Source organism: Daphnia pulicaria, chromosome 1, assembly GCF_021234035.1.
Source record: "Daphnia pulicaria isolate SC F1-1A chromosome 1, SC_F0-13Bv2, whole genome shotgun sequence".
Lineage (NCBI taxonomy): Eukaryota > Metazoa > Arthropoda > Branchiopoda > Diplostraca > Daphniidae > Daphnia > Daphnia pulicaria.
This window is the reverse complement of record NC_060913.1, coordinates 42,129,158-42,147,000: the sequence shown is the minus strand read 5'-3', so window position 1 is coordinate 42,147,000 and position 17,843 is coordinate 42,129,158.

The following is a 17,843-nucleotide window of genomic DNA, read 5'->3' as shown; positions in this document are numbered from 1 at the left end:
GAGTGTCTTAATAGATTCATTGATTTTAAAGACTTGAAATAGTGTATTGGACATCGATTAACATATCTTGTAACAGGGAAACCCTTGAAATTTGTAAAACAATCAGAATCGTCATTTCAAATTCATTGAAGTGGTGATTTTCAGTTCCTGGAAGATTTTCTTTCAACCCTTATTTCTATTTTTTTTCCTTCCTGAGTGTCTTAATAGATTCATTGATTTTAAAGACTTTAAATAGTGTATTGGACATCGAATTAACATATAGTGTAACAAGAAATATGTTTAAACTTGTAAAACAATTTATATCGTCATTTTAAATTCGTTGAAGCTGTGTTTTAACTTTCTGGAAGATTTTCTATCAACTCTTATTTCTATTTCTTTTCCTTCATGAGTGTCTTAATAGATTCATTGATTTTAAAGACTTGAAATAGTGTATTGGACATCGACTAACATATCCTGTAACAGGGAAACCCTTGAAATTTGTAAAACAATCAGAATCGTCATTTCAAATTCATTGAAGTGGTGATTTACAGTTCCTGGAAGATTTTCTTTCAACTCTTATTTCTATTTCTTTTCCTTCATGAGTGTCTTAATAGATTCATTGATTTTAAAGACTTGAAATAGTGTATTGGAGATCGATTAACATATCCTGTAACAGGGAAACCCTTGAAATTTGTAAAACAATCAGAATCGTCATTTCAAATTCATTGAAGTGGTGATTTTCAGTTCCTGGAAGATTTTCTTTCAACCCTTATTTCTATTTCTTTTCCTTCATGAGTGTCTTAATAGATTCATTGATTTTAAAGACTTGAAATAGTGTATTGGACATCGATTAACATATCCTGTAACAGGGAAACCCTTGAAATTTGTAAAACAATCAGAATCGTCATTTCAAATTCATTGAAGTGGTGATTTTCAGTTCCTGGAAGATTTTCTTTCAACCCTTATTTCTATTTCTTTTCCTTCATGAGTGTCTTAATAGATTCATTGATTTTAAAGACTTGAAATAGTGTATTGGACATCGATTAACATATCTTGTAACAGGGAAACCCTTGAAATTTGTAAAACAATCAGAATCGTCATTTCAAATTCATTGAAGTGGTGATTTTCAGTTCCTGGAAGATTTTCTTTCAACCCTTATTTCTATTTTTTTTCCTTCCTGAGTGTCTTAATAGATTCATTGATTTTAAAGACTTTAAATAGTGTATTGGACATCGAATTAACATATAGTGTAACAAGAAATATGTTTAAACTTGTAAAACAATTTATATCGTCATTTTAAATTCGTTGAAGCTGTGTTTTAACTTTCTGGAAGATTTTCTATCAACTCTTATTTCTATTTCTTTTCCTTCATGAGTGTCTTAATAGATTCATTGATTTTAAAGACTTGAAATAGTGTATTGGACATCGACTAACATATCCTGTAACAGGGAAACCCTTGAAATTTGTAAAACAATCAGAATCGTCATTTCAAATTCATTGAAGTGGTGATTTACAGTTCCTGGAAGATTTTCTTTCAACTCTTATTTCTATTTCTTTTCCTTCATGAGTGTCTTAATAGATTCATTGATTTTAAAGACTTGAAATAGTGTATTGGAGATCGATTAACATATCCTGTAACAGGGAAACCCTTGAAATTTGTAAAACAATCAGAATCGTCATTTCAAATTCATTGAAGTGGTGATTTTCAGTTCCTGGAAGATTTTCTTTCAACCCTTATTTCTATTTCTTTTCCTTCATGAGTGTCTTAATAGATTCATTGATTTTAAAGACTTGAAATAGTGTATTGGACATCGATTAACATATCCTGTAACAGGGAAACCCTTGAAATTTGTAAAACAATCAGAATCGTCATTTCAAATTCATTGAAGTGGTGATTTTCAGTTCCTGGATGATTTTCTTTCAACCCTTATTTCTATTTCTTTTCCTTCATGAGTGTCTTAATAGATTCATTGATTTTAAAGACTTGAAATAGTGTATTGGACATCGATTAACATATCCTGTAACAGGGAAACCCTTGAAATTTGTAAAACAATCAGAATCGTCATTTCAAATTCATTGAAGTGGTGATTTTCAGTTCCTGGAAGATTTTCTTTCAACCCTTATTTCTATTTCTTTTCCTTCATGAGTGTCTTAATAGATTCATTGATTTTAAAGACTTGAAATAGTGTATTGGACATCGAATTAACATATAGTGTAACAAGAAATATGTTTAAACTTGTAAAACAATTTATATCGTCATTTAAAATTCGTTGAAGCTGTGTTTTAACTTTCTGGAAGATTTTCTATCAACTCTTATTTCTATTTCTTTTCCTTCATGAGTGTCTTAATAGATTCATTGATTTTAAAGACTTGAAATAGTGTATTGGACATCGACTAACATATCCTGTAACAGGGAAACCCTTGAAATTTGTAAAACAATCAGAATCGTCATTTCAAATTAATTGAAGTGGTGATTTACAGTTCCTGGAAGATTTTCTTTCAACTCTTATTTCTATTTCTTTTCCTTCATGAGTGTCTTAATAGATTCATTGATTTTAAAGACTTGAAATAGTGTATTGGAGATCGATTAACATATCCTGTAACAGGGAAACCCTTGAAATTTGTAAAACAATCAGAATCGTCATTTCAAATTCATTGAAGTGGTGATTTTCAGTTCCTGGAAGATTTTCTTTCAACTCTTATTTCTATTTCTTTTCCTTCATGAGTGTCTTAATAGATTCATTGATTTTAAAGACTTAAAATAGTGTATTGGAGATCGATTAACATATCCTGTAACAGGGAAACCCTTGAAATTTGTAAAACAATCAGAATCGTCATTTCAAATTCATTGAAGTGGTGATTTTCAGTTCCTGGAAGATTTTCTTTCAACCCTTATTTCTATTTCTTTTCCTTCATGAGTGTCTTAATAGATTCATTGATTTTAAAGACTTGAAATAGTGTATTGGACATCGATTAACATATCCTGTAACAGGGAAACCCTTGAAATTTGTAAAACAATCAGAATCGTCATTTCAAATTCATTGAAGTGGTGATTTTCAGTTCCTGGAAGATTTTCTTTCAACCCTTATTTCTATTTCTTTTCCTTCATGAGTGTCTTAATAGATTCATTGATTTTAAAGACTTGAAATAGTGTATTGGACATCGATTAACATATCCTGTAACAGGGAAACCCTTGAAATTTGTAAAACAATCAGAATCGTCATTTCAAATTCATTGAAGTGGTGATTTTCAGTTCCTGGAAGATTTTCTTTCAACCCTTATTTCTATTTCTTTTCCTTCATGAGTGTCTTAATAGATTCATTGATTTTAAAGACTTGAAATAGTGTATTGGACATCGATTAACATATCCTGTAACAGGGAAACCCTTGAAATTTGTAAAACAATCAGAATCGTCATTTCAAATTCATTGAAGTGGTGATTTTCAGTTCCTGGAAGATTTTCTTTCAACCCTTATTTCTATTTTTTTTCCTTCCTGAGTGTCTTAATAGATTCATTGATTTTAAAGACTTTAAATAGTGTATTGGACATCGAATTAACATATAGTGTAACAAGAAATATGTTTAAACTTGTAAAACAATTTATATCGTCATTTTAAATTCGTTGAAGCTGTGTTTTAACTTTCTGGAAGATTTTCTATCAACTCTTATTTCTATTTCTTTTCCTTCATGAGTGTCTTAATAGATTCATTGATTTTAAAGACTTGAAATAGTGTATTGGACATCGACTAACATATCCTGTAACAGGGAAACCCTTGAAATTTGTAAAACAATCAGAATCGTCATTTCAAATTCATTGAAGTGGTGATTTACAGTTCCTGGAAGATTTTCTTTCAACTCTTATTTCTATTTCTTTTCCTTCATGAGTGTCTTAATAGATTCATTGATTTTAAAGACTTGAAATAGTGTATTGGAGATCGATTAACATATCCTGTAACAGGGAAACCCTTGAAATTTGTAAAACAATCAGAATCGTCATTTCAAATTCATTGAAGTGGTGATTTTCAGTTCCTGGAAGATTTTCTTTCAACCCTTATTTCTATTTCTTTTCCTTCATGAGTGTCTTAATAGATTCATTGATTTTAAAGACTTGAAATAGTGTATTGGACATCGATTAACATATCCTGTAACAGGGAAACCCTTGAAATTTGTAAAACAATCAGAATCGTCATTTCAAATTCATTGAAGTGGTGATTTTCAGTTCCTGGAAGATTTTCTTTCAACCCTTATTTCTATTTCTTTTCCTTCATGAGTGTCTTAATAGATTCATTGATTTTAAAGACTTGAAATAGTGTATTGGACATCGATTAACATATCTTGTAACAGGGAAACCCTTGAAATTTGTAAAACAATCAGAATCGTCATTTCAAATTCATTGAAGTGGTGATTTTCAGTTCCTGGAAGATTTTCTTTCAACCCTTATTTCTATTTTTTTTCCTTCCTGAGTGTCTTAATAGATTCATTGATTTTAAAGACTTTAAATAGTGTATTGGACATCGAATTAACATATAGTGTAACAAGAAATATGTTTAAACTTGTAAAACAATTTATATCGTCATTTTAAATTCGTTGAAGCTGTGTTTTAACTTTCTGGAAGATTTTCTATCAACTCTTATTTCTATTTCTTTTCCTTCATGAGTGTCTTAATAGATTCATTGATTTTAAAGACTTGAAATAGTGTATTGGACATCGACTAACATATCCTGTAACAGGGAAACCCTTGAAATTTGTAAAACAATCAGAATCGTCATTTCAAATTCATTGAAGTGGTGATTTACAGTTCCTGGAAGATTTTCTTTCAACTCTTATTTCTATTTCTTTTCCTTCATGAGTGTCTTAATAGATTCATTGATTTTAAAGACTTGAAATAGTGTATTGGAGATCGATTAACATATCCTGTAACAGGGAAACCCTTGAAATTTGTAAAACAATCAGAATCGTCATTTCAAATTCATTGAAGTGGTGATTTTCAGTTCCTGGAAGATTTTCTTTCAACCCTTATTTCTATTTCTTTTCCTTCATGAGTGTCTTAATAGATTCATTGATTTTAAAGACTTGAAATAGTGTATTGGACATCGATTAACATATCCTGTAACAGGGAAACCCTTGAAATTTGTAAAACAATCAGAATCGTCATTTCAAATTCATTGAAGTGGTGATTTTCAGTTCCTGGATGATTTTCTTTCAACCCTTATTTCTATTTCTTTTCCTTCATGAGTGTCTTAATAGATTCATTGATTTTAAAGACTTGAAATAGTGTATTGGACATCGATTAACATATCCTGTAACAGGGAAACCCTTGAAATTTGTAAAACAATCAGAATCGTCATTTCAAATTCATTGAAGTGGTGATTTTCAGTTCCTGGAAGATTTTCTTTCAACCCTTATTTCTATTTCTTTTCCTTCATGAGTGTCTTAATAGATTCATTGATTTTAAAGACTTGAAATAGTGTATTGGACATCGAATTAACATATAGTGTAACAAGAAATATGTTTAAACTTGTAAAACAATTTATATCGTCATTTAAAATTCGTTGAAGCTGTGTTTTAACTTTCTGGAAGATTTTCTATCAACTCTTATTTCTATTTCTTTTCCTTCATGAGTGTCTTAATAGATTCATTGATTTTAAAGACTTGAAATAGTGTATTGGACATCGACTAACATATCCTGTAACAGGGAAACCCTTGAAATTTGTAAAACAATCAGAATCGTCATTTCAAATTAATTGAAGTGGTGATTTACAGTTCCTGGAAGATTTTCTTTCAACTCTTATTTCTATTTCTTTTCCTTCATGAGTGTCTTAATAGATTCATTGATTTTAAAGACTTGAAATAGTGTATTGGAGATCGATTAACATATCCTGTAACAGGGAAACCCTTGAAATTTGTAAAACAATCAGAATCGTCATTTCAAATTCATTGAAGTGGTGATTTTCAGTTCCTGGAAGATTTTCTTTCAACTCTTATTTCTATTTCTTTTCCTTCATGAGTGTCTTAATAGATTCATTGATTTTAAAGACTTAAAATAGTGTATTGGAGATCGATTAACATATCCTGTAACAGGGAAACCCTTGAAATTTGTAAAACAATCAGAATCGTCATTTCAAATTCATTGAAGTGGTGATTTTCAGTTCCTGGAAGATTTTCTTTCAACCCTTATTTCTATTTCTTTTCCTTCATGAGTGTCTTAATAGATTCATTGATTTTAAAGACTTGAAATAGTGTATTGGACATCGATTAACATATCCTGTAACAGGGAAACCCTTGAAATTTGTAAAACAATCAGAATCGTCATTTCAAATTCATTGAAGTGGTGATTTTCAGTTCCTGGAAGATTTTCTTTCAACCCTTATTTCTATTTCTTTTCCTTCATGAGTGTCTTAATAGATTCATTGATTTTAAAGACTTGAAATAGTGTATTGGACATCGATTAACATATCTTGTAACAGGGAAACCCTTGAAATTTGTAAAACAATCAGAATCGTCATTTCAAATTCATTGAAGTGGTGATTTTCAGTTCCTGGAAGATTTTCTTTCAACCCTTATTTCTATTTTTTTTCCTTCCTGAGTGTCTTAATAGATTCATTGATTTTAAAGACTTTAAATAGTGTATTGGACATCGAATTAACATATAGTGTAACAAGAAATATGTTTAAACTTGTAAAACAATTTATATCGTCATTTTAAATTCGTTGAAGCTGTGTTTTAACTTTCTGGAAGATTTTCTATCAACTCTTATTTCTATTTCTTTTCCTTCATGAGTGTCTTAATAGATTCATTGATTTTAAAGACTTGAAATAGTGTATTGGACATCGACTAACATATCCTGTAACAGGGAAACCCTTGAAATTTGTAAAACAATCAGAATCGTCATTTCAAATTCATTGAAGTGGTGATTTACAGTTCCTGGAAGATTTTCTTTCAACTCTTATTTCTATTTCTTTTCCTTCATGAGTGTCTTAATAGATTCATTGATTTTAAAGACTTGAAATAGTGTATTGGAGATCGATTAACATATCCTGTAACAGGGAAACCCTTGAAATTTGTAAAACAATCAGAATCGTCATTTCAAATTCATTGAAGTGGTGATTTTCAGTTCCTGGAAGATTTTCTTTCAACCCTTATTTCTATTTCTTTTCCTTCATGAGTGTCTTAATAGATTCATTGATTTTAAAGACTTGAAATAGTGTATTGGACATCGATTAACATATCCTGTAACAGGGAAACCCTTGAAATTTGTAAAACAATCAGAATCGTCATTTCAAATTCATTGAAGTGGTGATTTTCAGTTCCTGGATGATTTTCTTTCAACCCTTATTTCTATTTCTTTTCCTTCATGAGTGTCTTAATAGATTCATTGATTTTAAAGACTTGAAATAGTGTATTGGACATCGATTAACATATCCTGTAACAGGGAAACCCTTGAAATTTGTAAAACAATCAGAATCGTCATTTCAAATTCATTGAAGTGGTGATTTTCAGTTCCTGGAAGATTTTCTTTCAACCCTTATTTCTATTTCTTTTCCTTCATGAGTGTCTTAATAGATTCATTGATTTTAAAGACTTGAAATAGTGTATTGGACATCGATTAACATATCCTGTAACAGGGAAACCCTTGAAATTTGTAAAACAATCAGAATCGTCATTTCAAATTCATTGAAGTGGTGATTTTCAGTTCCTGGAAGATTTTCTTTCAACCCTTATTTCTATTTCTTTTCCTTCATGAGTGTCTTAATAGATTCATTGATTTTAAAGACTTGAAATAGTGTATTGGACATCGATTAACATATCTTGTAACAGGGAAACCCTTGAAATTTGTAAAACAATCAGAATCGTCATTTCAAATTCATTGAAGTGGTGATTTTCAGTTCCTGGAAGATTTTCTTTCAACCCTTATTTCTATTTTTTTTCCTTCCTGAGTGTCTTAATAGATTCATTGATTTTAAAGACTTTAAATAGTGTATTGGACATCGAATTAACATATAGTGTAACAAGAAATATGTTTAAACTTGTAAAACAATTTATATCGTCATTTTAAATTCGTTGAAGCTGTGTTTTAACTTTCTGGAAGATTTTCTATCAACTCTTATTTCTATTTCTTTTCCTTCATGAGTGTCTTAATAGATTCATTGATTTTAAAGACTTGAAATAGTGTATTGGACATCGACTAACATATCCTGTAACAGGGAAACCCTTGAAATTTGTAAAACAATCAGAATCGTCATTTCAAATTCATTGAAGTGGTGATTTACAGTTCCTGGAAGATTTTCTTTCAACTCTTATTTCTATTTCTTTTCCTTCATGAGTGTCTTAATAGATTCATTGATTTTAAAGACTTGAAATAGTGTATTGGAGATCGATTAACATATCCTGTAACAGGGAAACCCTTGAAATTTGTAAAACAATCAGAATCGTCATTTCAAATTCATTGAAGTGGTGATTTTCAGTTCCTGGAAGATTTTCTTTCAACCCTTATTTCTATTTCTTTTCCTTCATGAGTGTCTTAATAGATTCATTGATTTTAAAGACTTGAAATAGTGTATTGGACATCGATTAACATATCCTGTAACAGGGAAACCCTTGAAATTTGTAAAACAATCAGAATCGTCATTTCAAATTCATTGAAGTGGTGATTTTCAGTTCCTGGATGATTTTCTTTCAACCCTTATTTCTATTTCTTTTCCTTCATGAGTGTCTTAATAGATTCATTGATTTTAAAGACTTGAAATAGTGTATTGGACATCGATTAACATATCCTGTAACAGGGAAACCCTTGAAATTTGTAAAACAATCAGAATCGTCATTTCAAATTCATTGAAGTGGTGATTTTCAGTTCCTGGAAGATTTTCTTTCAACCCTTATTTCTATTTCTTTTCCTTCATGAGTGTCTTAATAGATTCATTGATTTTAAAGACTTGAAATAGTGTATTGGACATCGAATTAACATATAGTGTAACAAGAAATATGTTTAAACTTGTAAAACAATTTATATCGTCATTTAAAATTCGTTGAAGCTGTGTTTTAACTTTCTGGAAGATTTTCTATCAACTCTTATTTCTATTTCTTTTCCTTCATGAGTGTCTTAATAGATTCATTGATTTTAAAGACTTGAAATAGTGTATTGGACATCGACTAACATATCCTGTAACAGGGAAACCCTTGAAATTTGTAAAACAATCAGAATCGTCATTTCAAATTAATTGAAGTGGTGATTTACAGTTCCTGGAAGATTTTCTTTCAACTCTTATTTCTATTTCTTTTCCTTCATGAGTGTCTTAATAGATTCATTGATTTTAAAGACTTGAAATAGTGTATTGGAGATCGATTAACATATCCTGTAACAGGGAAACCCTTGAAATTTGTAAAACAATCAGAATCGTCATTTCAAATTCATTGAAGTGGTGATTTTCAGTTCCTGGAAGATTTTCTTTCAACTCTTATTTCTATTTCTTTTCCTTCATGAGTGTCTTAATAGATTCATTGATTTTAAAGACTTAAAATAGTGTATTGGAGATCGATTAACATATCCTGTAACAGGGAAACCCTTGAAATTTGTAAAACAATCAGAATCGTCATTTCAAATTCATTGAAGTGGTGATTTTCAGTTCCTGGAAGATTTTCTTTCAACCCTTATTTCTATTTCTTTTCCTTCATGAGTGTCTTAATAGATTCATTGATTTTAAAGACTTGAAATAGTGTATTGGACATCGATTAACATATCCTGTAACAGGGAAACCCTTGAAATTTGTAAAACAATCAGAATCGTCATTTCAAATTCATTGAAGTGGTGATTTTCAGTTCCTGGAAGATTTTCTTTCAACCCTTATTTCTATTTCTTTTCCTTCATGAGTGTCTTAATAGATTCATTGATTTTAAAGACTTGAAATAGTGTATTGGACATCGATTAACATATCTTGTAACAGGGAAACCCTTGAAATTTGTAAAACAATCAGAATCGTCATTTCAAATTCATTGAAGTGGTGATTTTCAGTTCCTGGAAGATTTTCTTTCAACCCTTATTTCTATTTTTTTTCCTTCCTGAGTGTCTTAATAGATTCATTGATTTTAAAGACTTTAAATAGTGTATTGGACATCGAATTAACATATAGTGTAACAAGAAATATGTTTAAACTTGTAAAACAATTTATATCGTCATTTTAAATTCGTTGAAGCTGTGTTTTAACTTTCTGGAAGATTTTCTATCAACTCTTATTTCTATTTCTTTTCCTTCATGAGTGTCTTAATAGATTCATTGATTTTAAAGACTTGAAATAGTGTATTGGACATCGACTAACATATCCTGTAACAGGGAAACCCTTGAAATTTGTAAAACAATCAGAATCGTCATTTCAAATTCATTGAAGTGGTGATTTACAGTTCCTGGAAGATTTTCTTTCAACTCTTATTTCTATTTCTTTTCCTTCATGAGTGTCTTAATAGATTCATTGATTTTAAAGACTTGAAATAGTGTATTGGAGATCGATTAACATATCCTGTAACAGGGAAACCCTTGAAATTTGTAAAACAATCAGAATCGTCATTTCAAATTCATTGAAGTGGTGATTTTCAGTTCCTGGAAGATTTTCTTTCAACCCTTATTTCTATTTCTTTTCCTTCATGAGTGTCTTAATAGATTCATTGATTTTAAAGACTTGAAATAGTGTATTGGACATCGATTAACATATCCTGTAACAGGGAAACCCTTGAAATTTGTAAAACAATCAGAATCGTCATTTCAAATTCATTGAAGTGGTGATTTTCAGTTCCTGGATGATTTTCTTTCAACCCTTATTTCTATTTCTTTTCCTTCATGAGTGTCTTAATAGATTCATTGATTTTAAAGACTTGAAATAGTGTATTGGACATCGATTAACATATCCTGTAACAGGGAAACCCTTGAAATTTGTAAAACAATCAGAATCGTCATTTCAAATTCATTGAAGTGGTGATTTTCAGTTCCTGGAAGATTTTCTTTCAACCCTTATTTCTATTTCTTTTCCTTCATGAGTGTCTTAATAGATTCATTGATTTTAAAGACTTGAAATAGTGTATTGGACATCGATTAACATATCCTGTAACAGGGAAACCCTTGAAATTTGTAAAACAATCAGAATCGTCATTTCAAATTCATTGAAGTGGTGATTTTCAGTTCCTGGAAGATTTTCTTTCAACCCTTATTTCTATTTTTTTTCCTTCCTGAGTGTCTTAATAGATTCATTGATTTTAAAGACTTTAAATAGTGTATTGGACATCGAATTAACATATAGTGTAACAAGAAATATGTTTAAACTTGTAAAACAATTTATATCGTCATTTAAAATTCGTTGAAGCTGTGTTTTAACTTTCTGGAAGATTTTCTATCAACTCTTATTTCTATTTCTTTTCCTTCATGAGTGTCTTAATAGATTCATTGATTTTAAAGACTTGAAATAGTGTATTGGACATCGACTAACATATCCTGTAACAGGGAAACCCTTGAAATTTGTAAAACAATCAGAATCGTCATTTCAAATTAATTGAAGTGGTGATTTACAGTTCCTGGAAGATTTTCTTTCAACTCTTATTTCTATTTCTTTTCCTTCATGAGTGTCTTAATAGATTCATTGATTTTAAAGACTTGAAATAGTGTATTGGAGATCGATTAACATATCCTGTAACAGGGAAACCCTTGAAATTTGTAAAACAATCAGAATCGTCATTTCAAATTCATTGAAGTGGTGATTTTCAGTTCCTGGAAGATTTTCTTTCAACTCTTATTTCTATTTCTTTTCCTTCATGAGTGTCTTAATAGATTCATTGATTTTAAAGACTTAAAATAGTGTATTGGAGATCGATTAACATATCCTGTAACAGGGAAACCCTTGAAATTTGTAAAACAATCAGAATCGTCATTTCAAATTCATTGAAGTGGTGATTTTCAGTTCCTGGAAGATTTTCTTTCAACCCTTATTTCTATTTCTTTTCCTTCATGAGTGTCTTAATAGATTCATTGATTTTAAAGACTTGAAATAGTGTATTGGACATCGATTAACATATCCTGTAACAGGGAAACCCTTGAAATTTGTAAAACAATCAGAATCGTCATTTCAAATTCATTGAAGTGGTGATTTTCAGTTCCTGGAAGATTTTCTTTCAACCCTTATTTCTATTTCTTTTCCTTCATGAGTGTCTTAATAGATTCATTGATTTTAAAGACTTGAAATAGTGTATTGGACATCGATTAACATATCTTGTAACAGGGAAACCCTTGAAATTTGTAAAACAATCAGAATCGTCATTTCAAATTCATTGAAGTGGTGATTTTCAGTTCCTGGAAGATTTTCTTTCAACCCTTATTTCTATTTTTTTTCCTTCCTGAGTGTCTTAATAGATTCATTGATTTTAAAGACTTTAAATAGTGTATTGGACATCGAATTAACATATAGTGTAACAAGAAATATGTTTAAACTTGTAAAACAATTTATATCGTCATTTAAAATTCGTTGAAGCTGTGTTTTAACTTTCTGGAAGATTTTCTATCAACTCTTATTTCTATTTCTTTTCCTTCATGAGTGTCTTAATAGATTCATTGATTTTAAAGACTTGAAATAGTGTATTGGACATCGACTAACATATCCTGTAACAGGGAAACCCTTGAAATTTGTAAAACAATCAGAATCGTCATTTCAAATTCATTGAAGTGGTGATTTTCAGTTCCTGGAAGATTTTCTTTCAACCCTTATTTCTATTTCTTTTCCTTCATGAGTGTCTTAATAGATTCATTGATTTTAAAGACTTGAAATAGTGTATTGGACATCGATTAACATATCCTGTAACAGGGAAACCCTTGAAATTTGTAAAACAATCAGAATCGTCATTTCAAATTCATTGAAGTGGTGATTTTCAGTTCCTGGAAGATTTTCTTTCAACCCTTATTTCTATTTCTTTTCCTTCATGAGTGTCTTAATAGATTCATTGATTTTAAAGACTTGAAATAGTGTATTGGACATCGATTAACATATCTTGTAACAGGGAAACCCTTGAAATTTGTAAAACAATCAGAATCGTCATTTCAAATTCATTGAAGTGGTGATTTTCAGTTCCTGGAAGATTTTCTTTCAACCCTTATTTCTATTTTTTTTCCTTCCTGAGTGTCTTAATAGATTCATTGATTTTAAAGACTTTAAATAGTGTATTGGACATCGAATTAACATATAGTGTAACAAGAAATATGTTTAAACTTGTAAAACAATTTATATCGTCATTTTAAATTCGTTGAAGCTGTGTTTTAACTTTCTGGAAGATTTTCTATCAACTCTTATTTCTATTTCTTTTCCTTCATGAGTGTCTTAATAGATTCATTGATTTTAAAGACTTGAAATAGTGTATTGGACATCGACTAACATATCCTGTAACAGGGAAACCCTTGAAATTTGTAAAACAATCAGAATCGTCATTTCAAATTCATTGAAGTGGTGATTTACAGTTCCTGGAAGATTTTCTTTCAACTCTTATTTCTATTTCTTTTCCTTCATGAGTGTCTTAATAGATTCATTGATTTTAAAGACTTGAAATAGTGTATTGGAGATCGATTAACATATCCTGTAACAGGGAAACCCTTGAAATTTGTAAAACAATCAGAATCGTCATTTCAAATTCATTGAAGTGGTGATTTTCAGTTCCTGGAAGATTTTCTTTCAACCCTTATTTCTATTTCTTTTCCTTCATGAGTGTCTTAATAGATTCATTGATTTTAAAGACTTGAAATAGTGTATTGGACATCGATTAACATATCCTGTAACAGGGAAACCCTTGAAATTTGTAAAACAATCAGAATCGTCATTTCAAATTCATTGAAGTGGTGATTTTCAGTTCCTGGATGATTTTCTTTCAACCCTTATTTCTATTTCTTTTCCTTCATGAGTGTCTTAATAGATTCATTGATTTTAAAGACTTGAAATAGTGTATTGGACATCGATTAACATATCCTGTAACAGGGAAACCCTTGAAATTTGTAAAACAATCAGAATCGTCATTTCAAATTCATTGAAGTGGTGATTTTCAGTTCCTGGATGATTTTCTTTCAACCCTTATTTCTATTTCTTTTCCTTCATGAGTGTCTTAATAGATTCATTGATTTTAAAGACTTGAAATAGTGTATTGGACATCGATTAACATATCCTGTAACAGGGAAACCCTTGAAATTTGTAAAACAATCAGAATCGTCATTTCAAATTCATTGAAGTGGTGATTTTCAGTTCCTGGAAGATTTTCTTTCAACCCTTATTTCTATTTCTTTTCCTTCATGAGTGTCTTAATAGATTCATTGATTTTAAAGACTTGAAATAGTGTATTGGACATCGATTAACATATCCTGTAACAGGGAAACCCTTGAAATTTGTAAAACAATCAGAATCGTCATTTCAAATTCATTGAAGTGGTGATTTTCAGTTCCTGGAAGATTTTCTTTCAACCCTTATTTCTATTTTTTTTCCTTCCCGAGTGTCTTAATAGATTCATTGATTTTAAAGACTTTAAATAGTGTATTGGACATCGAATTAACATATAGTGTAACAAGAAATATGTTTAAACTTGTAAAACAATTTATATCGTCATTTTAAATTCGTTGAAGCTGTGTTTTAACTTTCTGGAAGATTTTCTATCAACTCTTATTTCTATTTCTTTTCCTTCATGAGTGTCTTAATAGATTCATTGATTTTAAAGACTTGAAATAGTGTATTGGACATCGACTAACATATCCTGTAACAGGGAAACCCTTGAAATTTGTAAAACAATCAGAATCGTCATTTCAAATTCATTGAAGTGGTGATTTACAGTTCCTGGAAGATTTTCTTTCAACTCTTATTTCTATTTCTTTTCCTTCATGAGTGTCTTAATAGATTCATTGATTTTAAAGACTTGAAATAGTGTATTGGAGATCGATTAACATATCCTGTAACAGGGAAACCCTTGAAATTTGTAAAACAATCAGAATCGTCATTTCAAATTCATTGAAGTGGTGATTTACAGTTCCTGGAAGATTTTCTTTCAACTCTTATTTCTATTTCTTTTCCTTCATGAGTGTCTTAATAGATTCATTGATTTTAAAGACTTAAAATAGTGTATTGGAGATCGATTAACATATCCTGTAACAGGGAAACCCTTGAAATTTGTAAAACAATCAGAATCGTCATTTCAAATTCATTGAAGTGGTGATTTTCAGTTCCTGGAAGATTTTCTTTCAACCCTTATTTCTATTTCTTTTCCTTCATGAGTGTCTTAATAGATTCATTGATTTTAAAGACTTGAAATAGTGTATTGGACATCGATTAACATATCCTGTAACAGGGAAACCCTTGAAATTTGTAAAACAATCAGAATCGTCATTTCAAATTCATTGAAGTGGTGATTTTCAGTTCCTGGAAGATTTTCTTTCAACCCTTATTTCTATTTCTTTTCCTTCATGAGTGTCTTAATAGATTCATTGATTTTAAAGACTTGAAATAGTGTATTGGACATCGATTAACATATCCTGTAACAGGGAAACCCTTGAAATTTGTAAAACAATCAGAATCGTCATTTCAAATTCATTGAAGTGGTGATTTTCAGTTCCTGGAAGATTTTCTTTCAACCCTTATTTCTATTTCTTTTCCTTCATGAGTGTCTTAATAGATTCATTGATTTTAAAGACTTGAAATAGTGTATTGGACATCGATTAACATATCCTGTAACAGGGAAACCCTTGAAATTTGTAAAACAATCAGAATCGTCATTTCAAATTCATTGAAGTGGTGATTTTCAGTTCCTGGAAGATTTTCTTTCAACCCTTATTTCTATTTTTTTTCCTTCCTGAGTGTCTTAATAGATTCATTGATTTTAAAGACTTTAAATAGTGTATTGGACATCGAATTAACATATAGTGTAACAAGAAATATGTTTAAACTTGTAAAACAATTTATATCGTCATTTAAAATTCGTTGAAGCTGTGTTTTAACTTTCTGGAAGATTTTCTATCAACTCTTATTTCTATTTCTTTTCCTTCATGAGTGTCTTAATAGATTCATTGATTTTAAAGACTTGAAATAGTGTATTGGACATCGACTAACATATCCTGTAACAGGGAAACCCTTGAAATTTGTAAAACAATCAGAATCGTCATTTCAAATTAATTGAAGTGGTGATTTACAGTTCCTGGAAGATTTTCTTTCAACTCTTATTTCTATTTCTTTTCCTTCATGAGTGTCTTAATAGATTCATTGATTTTAAAGACTTGAAATAGTGTATTGGAGATCGATTAACATATCCTGTAACAGGGAAACCCTTGAAATTTGTAAAACAATCAGAATCGTCATTTCAAATTCATTGAAGTGGTGATTTTCAGTTCCTGGAAGATTTTCTTTCAACCCTTATTTCTATTTCTTTTCCTTCATGAGTGTCTTAATAGATTCATTGATTTTAAAGACTTGAAATAGTGTATTGGACATCGATTAACATATCCTGTAACAGGGAAACCCTTGAAATTTGTAAAACAATCAGAATCGTCATTTCAAATTCATTGAAGTGGTGATTTTCAGTTCCTGGAAGATTTTCTTTCAACCCTTATTTCTATTTCTTTTCCTTCATGAGTGTCTTAATAGATTCATTGATTTTAAAGACTTGAAATAGTGTATTGGACATCGATTAACATATCCTGTAACAGGGAAACCCTTGAAATTTGTAAAACAATCAGAATCGTCATTTCAAATTCATTGAAGTGGTGATTTTCAGTTCCTGGAAGATTTTCTTTCAACCCTTATTTCTATTTCTTTTCCTTCATGAGTGTCTTAATAGATTCATTGATTTTAAAGACTTGAAATAGTGTATTGGACATCGATTAACATATCTTGTAACAGGGAAACCCTTGAAATTTGTAAAACAATCAGAATCGTCATTTCAAATTCATTGAAGTGGTGATTTTCAGTTCCTGGAAGATTTTCTTTCAACCCTTATTTCTATTTTTTTTCCTTCCCGAGTGTCTTAATAGATTCATTGATTTTAAAGACTTTAAATAGTGTATTGGACATCGAATTAACATATAGTGTAACAAGAAATATGTTTAAACTTGTAAAACAATTTATATCGTCATTTTAAATTCGTTGAAGCTGTGTTTTAACTTTCTGGAAGATTTTCTATCAACTCTTATTTCTATTTCTTTTCCTTCATGAGTGTCTTAATAGATTCATTGATTTTAAAGACTTGAAATAGTGTATTGGACATCGACTAACATATCCTGTAACAGGGAAACCCTTGAAATTTGTAAAACAATCAGAATCGTCATTTCAAATTCATTGAAGTGGTGATTTACAGTTCCTGGAAGATTTTCTTTCAACTCTTATTTCTATTTCTTTTCCTTCATGAGTGTCTTAATAGATTCATTGATTTTAAAGACTTGAAATAGTGTATTGGAGATCGATTAACATATCCTGTAACAGGGAAACCCTTGAAATTTGTAAAACAATCAGAATCGTCATTTCAAATTCATTGAAGTGGTGATTTACAGTTCCTGGAAGATTTTCTTTCAACTCTTATTTCTATTTCTTTTCCTTCATGAGTGTCTTAATAGATTCATTGATTTTAAAGACTTAAAATAGTGTATTGGAGATCGATTAACATATCCTGTAACAGGGAAACCCTTGAAATTTGTAAAACAATCAGAATCGTCATTTCAAATTCATTGAAGTGGTGATTTTCAGTTCCTGGAAGATTTTCTTTCAACCCTTATTTCTATTTCTTTTCCTTCATGAGTGTCTTAATAGATTCATTGATTTTAAAGACTTGAAATAGTGTATTGGACATCGATTAACATATCCTGTAACAGGGAAACCCTTG